Source organism: Rhagoletis zephyria, unplaced genomic scaffold, assembly GCF_001687245.7.
Source record: "Rhagoletis zephyria isolate East Lansing unplaced genomic scaffold, Rhagoletis_zephyria_1.1 Rzeph_scaffold_16175, whole genome shotgun sequence".
Taxonomy (NCBI): domain Eukaryota; kingdom Metazoa; phylum Arthropoda; class Insecta; order Diptera; family Tephritidae; genus Rhagoletis; species Rhagoletis zephyria.
The window spans coordinates 1-9,757 of record NW_016173240.1 but is presented as its reverse complement, the minus strand read 5'-3'; the positions used below and the strand labels follow the sequence as shown (position 1 = coordinate 9,757).

Here is a 9,757-nt window from a genome sequence, read left to right as displayed (position 1 = left end):
TGTACCGGTACTGCGAACGATCTTCTCTCATTTCCCCCCCCCACCTACCTTCTCCTAAAGTTTGGCACGTTACTTCTGGAACACCCTGTATATGCATGTGTATATGGATTCACAAAAGTTTATTAGATACCGGCTTTTAAGGCAAGTACGCATTTACATATATACATAGCATCTGTATGTATGTAGTCAAGTTTATTTTAAGCATTAATATACATATCGTTACCTAAAATGCAAAAATATGTAACAACATCGTAACTGAAATGGAAAAAGTTGTGACTACCATTTATTTATTTTTTTTTTCATAAAATGATGTGTGAGTTGTAATTCGAAGAAGTCCATCATATCAATCAAAAACATAATTTTGAAGTTCTTATTAGTTACGACTTTTTGTATCTCAGCGACGATGTTTGTTACGTCTTTTTGCATTTGGCGATATTGTGGCGATATGTTTGAAAGCAAAGTTGTTAACAAGAGCACATATTTGATAATTTACTTGAAGCGCTTGACTGGATAGCTTCATGGTGAGTAATTAAATTGAAAAATGTTGTCAGCTTTATATATTTCATTGTTGATATTGATGTTATTTTTGTAAATATTAGAAATAACGACATCGGTGGATATATGGAATTCTTCATAGCCCCTTCGGGAATAGTTTCGAAACCATTTCCTGACTAGATTCGATCTACTCCGAAAAGAAAATTAGTCTGAAGTGGTTCTGAAAGTATTCTGAATTGTTGCGAAATCATTTCGAACGATCCCTTACTAGTCTCAAAATGATCCCGAATTTTTCTTCAAATCAGCTAGTTTCCGAAACGATCCTGAAATAGTCGTGAACCATTCCTGTAATGGTCCTGAACTTTTCCATGATTGAAAAAAATGTTCATGAAAATAATTGTGAATATTATATTAGAATAAGTTGTATACTAACATTTGTAAAAAAAATTTATTTTTTTACACGAAGTGATAGTATTGCAGTTTTTTTTTAACGTTTAATATTATAAAAAATATATATATATATGTATTTTTAATGGAAGACAAAAAATGGTACGTTTTATTTTATTTTGCGCCTATTTTACTCGGATATTGAAATAGTGGCAACCGTGGATAGCTTTCTTTAGGTTTTGTTTTTCTATCTTTCCTTTAAAATATTGACATTGGCTAGTATCTTTTTAGTCATCCACAAATGTATATTCAAAAGGACTGAATGTAGCGGAAAAATATCAAGGTTTTTACTTTGAGATCAAGACAAATTTATTAATTGTAATATTTTTTTGTATTTTTTGTAATAAATCTTAATTTTGTATTTCCATTAAAAATAATTTTTTTTGTGCATTTTTATTTTTTGGCAATGTTGGTAAACAATAATAAAAAATTTTGCAAAAAAATATGAACAAAAAATAACGGCTATTCTTGATCGAAAATATAAAAATCATAAAATAACTGTTAAATTTGACCAGAAAAAAATAATTAAAATTTTAACGGCTAAATTATTATTTCTATTATAAAGATCATAACCGTTATGGTCCCTGCTTTAAATGTTGCAGGGAGAAGATGTATTTGGCGCGCTACCTGAAATAAGCCAAGATTATGGCGAACTCAAAAAATAATGTAAGAGAGGAGCTATGAGCAGACGTGTTGAAGTACTTATGCAAAATAAGAAATGAGCAAACCAGAAGATAAGGAAAAATTATATTTATATGCTATAAACAAGACTGATTACCTTACCAGTAATGCCATTGTATTGTATTGATGGTCAGCAACTATTCAACAAGCTTGACTGTTGAGCACTTATGTATGTACTTATGTACATACATATGTATCTATTAGGTACAAACTAGTACAGTTGAGATCGAACTCATTAATAAATCTACATTTCATTTAACACAACCAAGCTGAATTTAAAATACATGCATATGCATATAAGAATAAACGTGTGTACATTAGGGTGATAACAAAAAGTAAGGTCGGAATTTTAATACTCTCACCACTAGGAATGCTCTATACCGAAAAAAATACACCCCGTTTTTTATTTTCAAATCAAAAAGTTTTTATAGGTCGATAAAAGCGCTCAAATTTTTCCATGTATTTTATATGGGGAAAAACAGTTTTCGTAGAAATTGTACAGAATTCTTGAAAATTAATAGTTTTCGCCTTGAAAATGTTGTTTCTCCTCTAATAACAATTATTTATTTAACTATTTTCTATTATTAGTTATTTTTAAAGGACCCGTAAAACCTTAAAAAAAAAAATGCAATGAGGGAACCTATAAAAAATTGCTAGTGATAAAAAATTGTATGTATAGTAAACAATTGGATATTATTATTGGCAGTCTCCTGAAAAGACAAAGATTTCCGATCGGAAAATATAGATTTTCAAGATTTCTACACCATTTCTTCGAAAACTTTTTTCATCATATAAAATAAAAAGAAAACTTTCAGCGCTTTGAGCGAGCTCCAAATACTTTTTTATTTCAAAAAAAAAAGAAACAGGGGTATGATTTTTCCTGTTTAGAATAGTCCCAGGGGGTGAGAGCATAAATATTCCGATTTTACATCTACAAGGGCATTTCTGGACCACCCTAATGTACACACGACTCACCATACGTTTCTTGCTATGGATGCAACATATGCGACCCGCATAAATACAAAGCAAAATTATAAAATGAAAAGAAAAAAAAAATAAAAGGCTACTGCCACAAGTAACCTTTACATGCTGCCGTTGACTTGCTTGACCGACTGCCCTGACTAGCTGACTAACAACAATGTAAATATGTATGTATGAATGTGTGCTGGGCTGGTTCACTCCCTGCCTTGCAATCCGTAAAGCTGTCCAACGTTGCGCCAATTAATGAACACGAAATAAAGTGAAATCAAAAGTGACCTACACACTGATGCTGACTATGGTACGTAAATGGTATCGAAAAAGTCCGTCGTTTTTTATTCTTACATTATTATTTTGTTGTTGTTATTGTTTTGCTGGACTTGTAGCCATGCAGTTGCAGTTTTGGTTGTAGTTGCAAATTACAGCTGAACAGCATATGGAAGGTATGCATCTTGGTTTATGCATATGTATATGTACATATGTATAAAGTGAACTGTAATGAACCATAATGTGATTCAAGGCTTTGGAATTCAGGAAGAGTATTGGATTACCATTTAAACGCAAAGCAATACCTAGCGACAATAGTGGCAGAGGCAAGTATGAAAATATTTTATAGCAATTGGCAAAAAAAAAATGCTGGCAGTCAAGGCAGTTGAGTTTTGTTTCATATCATAGATGCAAACTTAGATACATATATATCTATTCACATATAAAATCACCAATGTACTGCATGTGCATGTGTAAACAAACAATAAAAGTATAATGTTTGCCGCCACTTAACCATTTCAAATTGTATTTTTGTATGGGAAGCACAAATGTAGATACACATATACAATGCAAATGCAAATAGAGTGCCACGAAGACGTAGAGGCAGGCTGAAAGATAATCGATTGTGAGTACTCTGTATGGATTTTGGGATCGAGTTTTTTATTAGCTGGTTAACATTAGGAGTGTAATAAATGTATGCACAGCTTATGTGTCTTGGTCTTAGTAAAATACATATTTGTTGTGTTTTTTTGTAAGCTTTTGACTGATTTTTCTACTTTTCCCTTTACCTTTTGTAATAACTACATATTATTTTCTCACTATCGATTTTCATGCAGCAGCGATTGCTATTACCGGTTTTCTGGTTGCTGCTGTAACAGTTATATGCATTTACCTGGCATTTATGTAAAGCCTATTTGGCTTTGGAGATTATGTGATTTTTCAGACGAAATCAAAAGACTGATAAAATCAACAATTAAGTTGGGCAAAATTTGTCTGATTTCAGCGGATAATGCGAAAACAATTTTTTCAAAATATTTGTTGTGATTCCAAAAAAAATTGCAAATCATTTTGATTTTTAACTTAACAAATGGATATATTTATTTAGACATTTTTTTTTTCTTTGTATTTTGTGGCTTTTCCTGATTGAAGATATCTAGTATATACTTAAGCGAAACTTGCTAAAAACTACAGTTATGTGTTATCGTTAATATTATCTATATTTAAGCAACACATATTTTAAGTTATTTACATTTGCCAACGTTGTTGTCAGTACATTTATCGATCTTATTGCCAGCATAGTAATCACTAGCGACATTTTAATCTATGTGGTTTTCAATATATTTATCAAGACCGTTAATTTTTATTTATTATTATACTACCTTCATGGCGATCACGACAACTTTAGCCTAAGTTATACTGACAAAATGTTATAAAAAAGCTGGACTTATTTTAATTGAAATCATAATCTTTGCGATTATAATAATTGTTTTTTTTTTTTAATTTAAGGACTAAGATTACTTTAATCTTAACACATCATTACGAATACTGTAATGTAATCTTAAATATTTTAAGACTATAATTACAGTAATTGTAATCATGAATTACGAACACTTTAATTATAATTCTAAAAATTTTATTATTAAAATTATTGTAAACAAGATGATGTTTATCAGCGATTTATTGATATTGTGAAGAGGTTAAGTTATAAGTAAATGAGCGGAAAATTTACCGAAAAGTATATTTGATTTAAAGTTGAAGTTAATTACAATCAACCTTTTGTGGAAGTACTGCGGCTGTGTAGAATATTACAAATTCTATTCTATTATTCGAAACAAATAAGCGAATTTATAACATGAAACCATTTTGGTGTATAAAACCCCATATTTGCTCTAAGCAAAACTAATTTCTTGATTTGCATGATTGCGATTACTTTAATTGTAATCCTAAAAATTTAACAACTACGACTGCTGTTATCAGAATTCTTATTTTTATGATTACAATTACGGTAATTGTAATCTTTTAAGTTTTAGGATTACTGTAATCGTAATTATATAAAAGCCCGACTACGATTACAGTAGCCGAAATCGTTAAATATTTAGGATTACAATTAAAGTATTCGCAATAAAGCATGTTATAATTTTAATTAAAATAAATAATCGTAATGCTGAAAATTGTCAGGATTACAATTACAGTAATCGTAATCCTATGTTATCAAAACTTAAGGCAATCATAAAGTGCCCAGCTCTGCACAGGTGGCAAAATATTGTCGAAAGTAAATTTTCTTAAACGTCTTCAGTTGTGTCCACATTGCAATATTCAATTGATATTATCGACTAAATTAAAATCAAATATTTAAACAGGTGGCAGCCTTCAGAAAAAACATGTTCCCCCTTTCTTTCGACAGACACATTGCACAATTTTTTTTTTAATCTTATCAATATAATTAAACTGCAATTTTCGAACAGGTGGCAACCATCCAATTTTTTTCTTTCTATATTTTAAGTTGGACTTCTGGCAATGCATTGGTGAAAGCTTCATTTAATTCAATGTATTAGTTTTCGAGTGATGCCCGTACAAACATACAGACAGAAAAAAAGTCTAAAAATTTTTGATTTTGCTTCTGTTGCTTTAATAAAGATCCGCCATACTTATTTTTCTTTAAAATCTATATTGTACAGACATCGGCCATTTACAATTTTATTATATGTATAGATAAAAAAATTCCTCCTAAAATTTTGAAATTTTTAATCTAACTTTCGAGAAAATTTTTGAGTATTCAGTTACATAGCACATTAAGTTTTAGGGAAAATTTGGTGAGAGTGCACCACACTTAGAAAAAAAACGACTTTTCAGGTAGGCTAGAGAAGGTCGTTCACATCACGAAACTTAAGACAGAACATCGAAGCGACTCATAGTTTTGTTGTTAAATTTGAAAAATTCATCAAATAAAAGAATAAAATCAAAGAAATTTAAACAAATTTAAGTGCAACAAATACATAAATGTCACTAATCTTAAGCTCATTGAATACACAGCAGTAGTTATTTTCCCGAATATATGTTTTTTTTTTATAAAATAAACGACGAAACAAAATTTATATACATAAGCAGAAGTTCCCTTTTAATAAAAATTTTAGTGATGCCAGATCGTGAAATAGTTGCGGAACAATAAATAGTGCCTGAGAAGTGGAAATAAGTAAAAAGTTTTACGTAGAATAGGAAAGAAAATAATTTAGTTTGGTATTTATAAATTTTATATTATTCTTACCACTTACTGTAGTAATCTTTACTACTTACTTTAGTAAGGATTAGACAAGGAATAGAGACATTGGCCAGTTAACAGTAGTATGAGATTCTATTATTTAAAGTTTGTATTGTGTCGTTATTACAGAGGACCATCGATATATATATATATATGTTTGCAGCTTTTTCACAGTAAGCTGTTGGAAATGTAACAAAATTTTTGGTTTTTGTTGATTTATTTATTAGATATATTATGGTTGCTATGCTTGGCGCATGCCGTTGCAAAATTCGCAAACAAGTTTACTCAGATATCTTTGTTTTGCTTATGTTTTCGTTAGTGTCATCTTGTTATTTGTTTTGTAGTAAATTGTCAAGAAAATCCAGTTGAATATCTGGCCTATGTATATGTCGCGACAGCAGTAAAGGCCGTTTGGCAGTGCATGCAAAACAATATCTAAACAAAAGACTTAAGAAACGAACGCGTTTTTGCATACGTCAAAAGCGAAACACCCAGCTATTGAAATTTGTTTGTTGGCTATAATAAAAAATGATGGTTTCTTTCAAAATAAGATGCCAACGTTGGAATTTTTAAACACGGTGGAAATGTTTTGTTGTAAACTAAGTTATTAGTAGTGGATACTATTTATGTAAATTACTTTTGGATGTGAAACAGCTTAGTTGTAAATATTAGCATTGAAATGCATGGCAAGCGTCTGGTACCAGCAATATGTATGTGCGAATGTGGCGCCACTAATTTGAGTAGATGTAAAAAGCGACACTACTACCATATTTTTAATGCGAAAACTCGTATGAATATAAATAACAATACGAATACGAGTACGAATACGAATGCTGATAACAAATTGAATATGAGTATAAATACAAAAATGGATGACAATATCATGCGAAACGAATATAATGTGTAACATTTAAGTCATTTATATCAAAAGAAAAAAGTAAACAGATATACTTAGATACAAAAACAAATAGCGTTTCGAACATTAAGCTAACAGATTGGCAGTGCTTCTTCAGTATTATATTTCTTTTTTTATTTGATAATTAATATTTCTTTACAAATGTCTAGCTCATTATATATATAACAACGCGCGATAGTAAATTTTAAACACAAATATCAATATATTCGCGAAAACATAGTCCAAATATAGTAAAATTGCGTTTTTAGTTTTTCATTCTGACGTCAGTAATCCAAAAATGATTTAAAAAATTCAGTGAAAAGTGCTTAGAGAAAAAGTATGGGCATCAAATTAAAGAGGAAATTCTATAGATTGAAATTTTTGGTACATAGGAGCTGGTAAGTATTGAAAATGTCCTTTTAAAATTTTATCATTGAAATTTCGCAATATTTGTTTTTGAAAAAATTATACGCTATGAACTTATATAAACTCGATAACATCCTTGAGTTCCGTGCTTCTAACTTAATCAGCTTAAAAAATTACCTACTCGTCCTTGTGAATCCAAAAAATATTAATTCTAAAAACATTTTCTCTTGCATTTGGTGCCCATATTTTTATGACAAATACATTACATTTGTTTTTTTTTTAATGAAATTAATCATATCTTTGAAATTACAAAGTTCACTAAAATAAATCCTGGACTCAGAGAGAAAAAACAAAAACGCAACCTTAAATAAAAAAGTAGGTTTCAAAGATGATTCATTAACAAAAGATTTGCTCAGAAAACAGTTATCGCGCTCCCTCTAGACAGAATCGACTCCCTTAGTAAGGCACTGTGTGTGGGTTCGAGTGTGTATGCAAAGCTTTTATAAGGGAGTTAAGGGAGCGTCAAAACTCTAATGTCGCTTGTGAGCTAACCTTTAATTATGGAATAGGAGAGCTTCTCAAACAATATAGAGACAACCTTTTCGATTTAAGTTGTTGAAAAGTTACGAATGTCTAAATCCCGGGATCGTAAAGAGCGAAAAAATTAACATCCCTAGTCACCACACAGAGTCGTGTCAAAAAGCATGTAATTTAAATCCCAATAATGATTTCGAAAAATATTTTGGGAGTGAAGCAGGTAGCACAAGAATACCCAAAGAAAAATTGTTCAGCTTTTGACTTGCTATTGGTTCGAATATAAGCTTTAAAGAGCATTAAAATTCATTGATCTAAATACGGGTTTTTGCAATGTAGAAAGAAAAATATTCAAGAAAGGCATTCCTTAGATGATATTTCGCTCACCAAACTCTATGTGAATTTTGTTTTTAGTTTTTATCCGTATATTGACATATATAGTCATTAAGGCTTTCCTTTCACATAAAACAAATTCAATGAACGCCGCGAATTGTAAGGAAGTTATAAGTAGGCTAGCAGCGGATAAAAACGTCCAGCTATATTAGTTTGCACAACACAAAGGTGTGGAGGGTAACGAGAGAGAGCTGACGAGCTGACCAAGGAGCGAGTTCTGTTAAATGCATCATTAGTAACGGATGTACCAATTCCTTTCCAGGCGATCACAAGTTTACAAGATCTGTCCATGTACCGCCAGGCGGATAGGCTCTGGCTCATTTATGTCAGACCTTTATGGTAGGGTACTGAAATTGTTTGTGGAGATTTATCTAAGCTATTTATCTTCGCACTGACAGAGGGAAGTGTGAGCTAGTTGAAAGAGTGCTGTGGCACCTTCAATATAAACTAAAATTATGAAGACGCAATGGCTTGGAAGCATTAAGATATTTATAAGCTGAAACGTGGTATTTTGTAGAGTTGGAAATATTAAAAAACCGGATTTGACTCCCCAGAAAGTTGCATGTTCGCGCAGTGTATCCGTGGAACCAGTGCCGTATTTAGCTTATATGCTCTTTTCGAGGGGCGGACCCCGGCGCCCACGGGGTTTCTCTAGATATTTTTTTTTAAGTTGTAAGCATAACTTAAACTTACTGGAAAAAATTACGATTAGATTTTTCTATAAAATCCAAAAATACATGACTTGCAAATTTTAAACCACGATTGAAAGATTTTTTTTTAACTTTTCACATATGTATATATATATAAATGTGTACAGTGCCGGATATAAGTATGTTTTTGGACATAAAATTTTTCACAATGTAAGCAAAGTTTTTATTCTAATTGAGTAAAAATAATTTTTGAGTTTTATGGACCTTAAAGTTATTTTATCAATAAGTTCGAAATGAAATTTATAAGTGTAATAATATATATGGCATTTATAGTCCATTTCTGTATCGGTGATAAACAATTCTTTACTGACAAATTAAAATTTGTATATATATTCCGAGAAAACAAAAATTTGTCACTGATACAGAATAGAGCCGCTAGTTTTCTTTTATTTAAAAAAAAAGGTTTTAACTAGACTTCGTCGAACGACCCAGATGTATATCCAGCAACACTCTCCAAAACCTCTGTGGGGAATTTGTATGTTATTACAACAACAACAACAACAACAACAACTAACATATGTGGTTAGTACTATAGGGTTAAATCTAAAATAAAAAAAAATGTATGTAATGTGTTTTTCTTTTTTAATTATATTTTTAGATTTTCTTTTATAAATAAAAGTAATTTTTTTGACAGTTTTCTTTTTTGATTTAGATAATAGGTTTGTTCCACAAGCTACTAGAAATCACTTCGAGTTACACATACGCGTTTCACAAGTAAGTTTTAGAGTTTAT

The 9,757-nt window shown here is 30.6% G+C and overlaps 1 long non-coding RNA gene across 1 annotated transcript; it reads right to left on the bottom strand.

Annotated features, from left to right (window-relative positions):
* Positions 1-1,449: 1,449 nt before the first annotated feature.
* LOC108379336 (uncharacterized) lies at positions 1,450-6,907 on the bottom strand. Its single transcript, XR_001849479.1, has 4 exons — positions 6,894-6,907; positions 4,678-4,682; positions 3,976-3,986; positions 1,450-1,529 (listed from the first exon to the last, which is right to left on the bottom strand). It is a non-coding gene; the product is annotated as an uncharacterized LOC108379336 (long non-coding RNA).
* Positions 6,908-9,757: the final 2,850 nt, after the last annotated feature.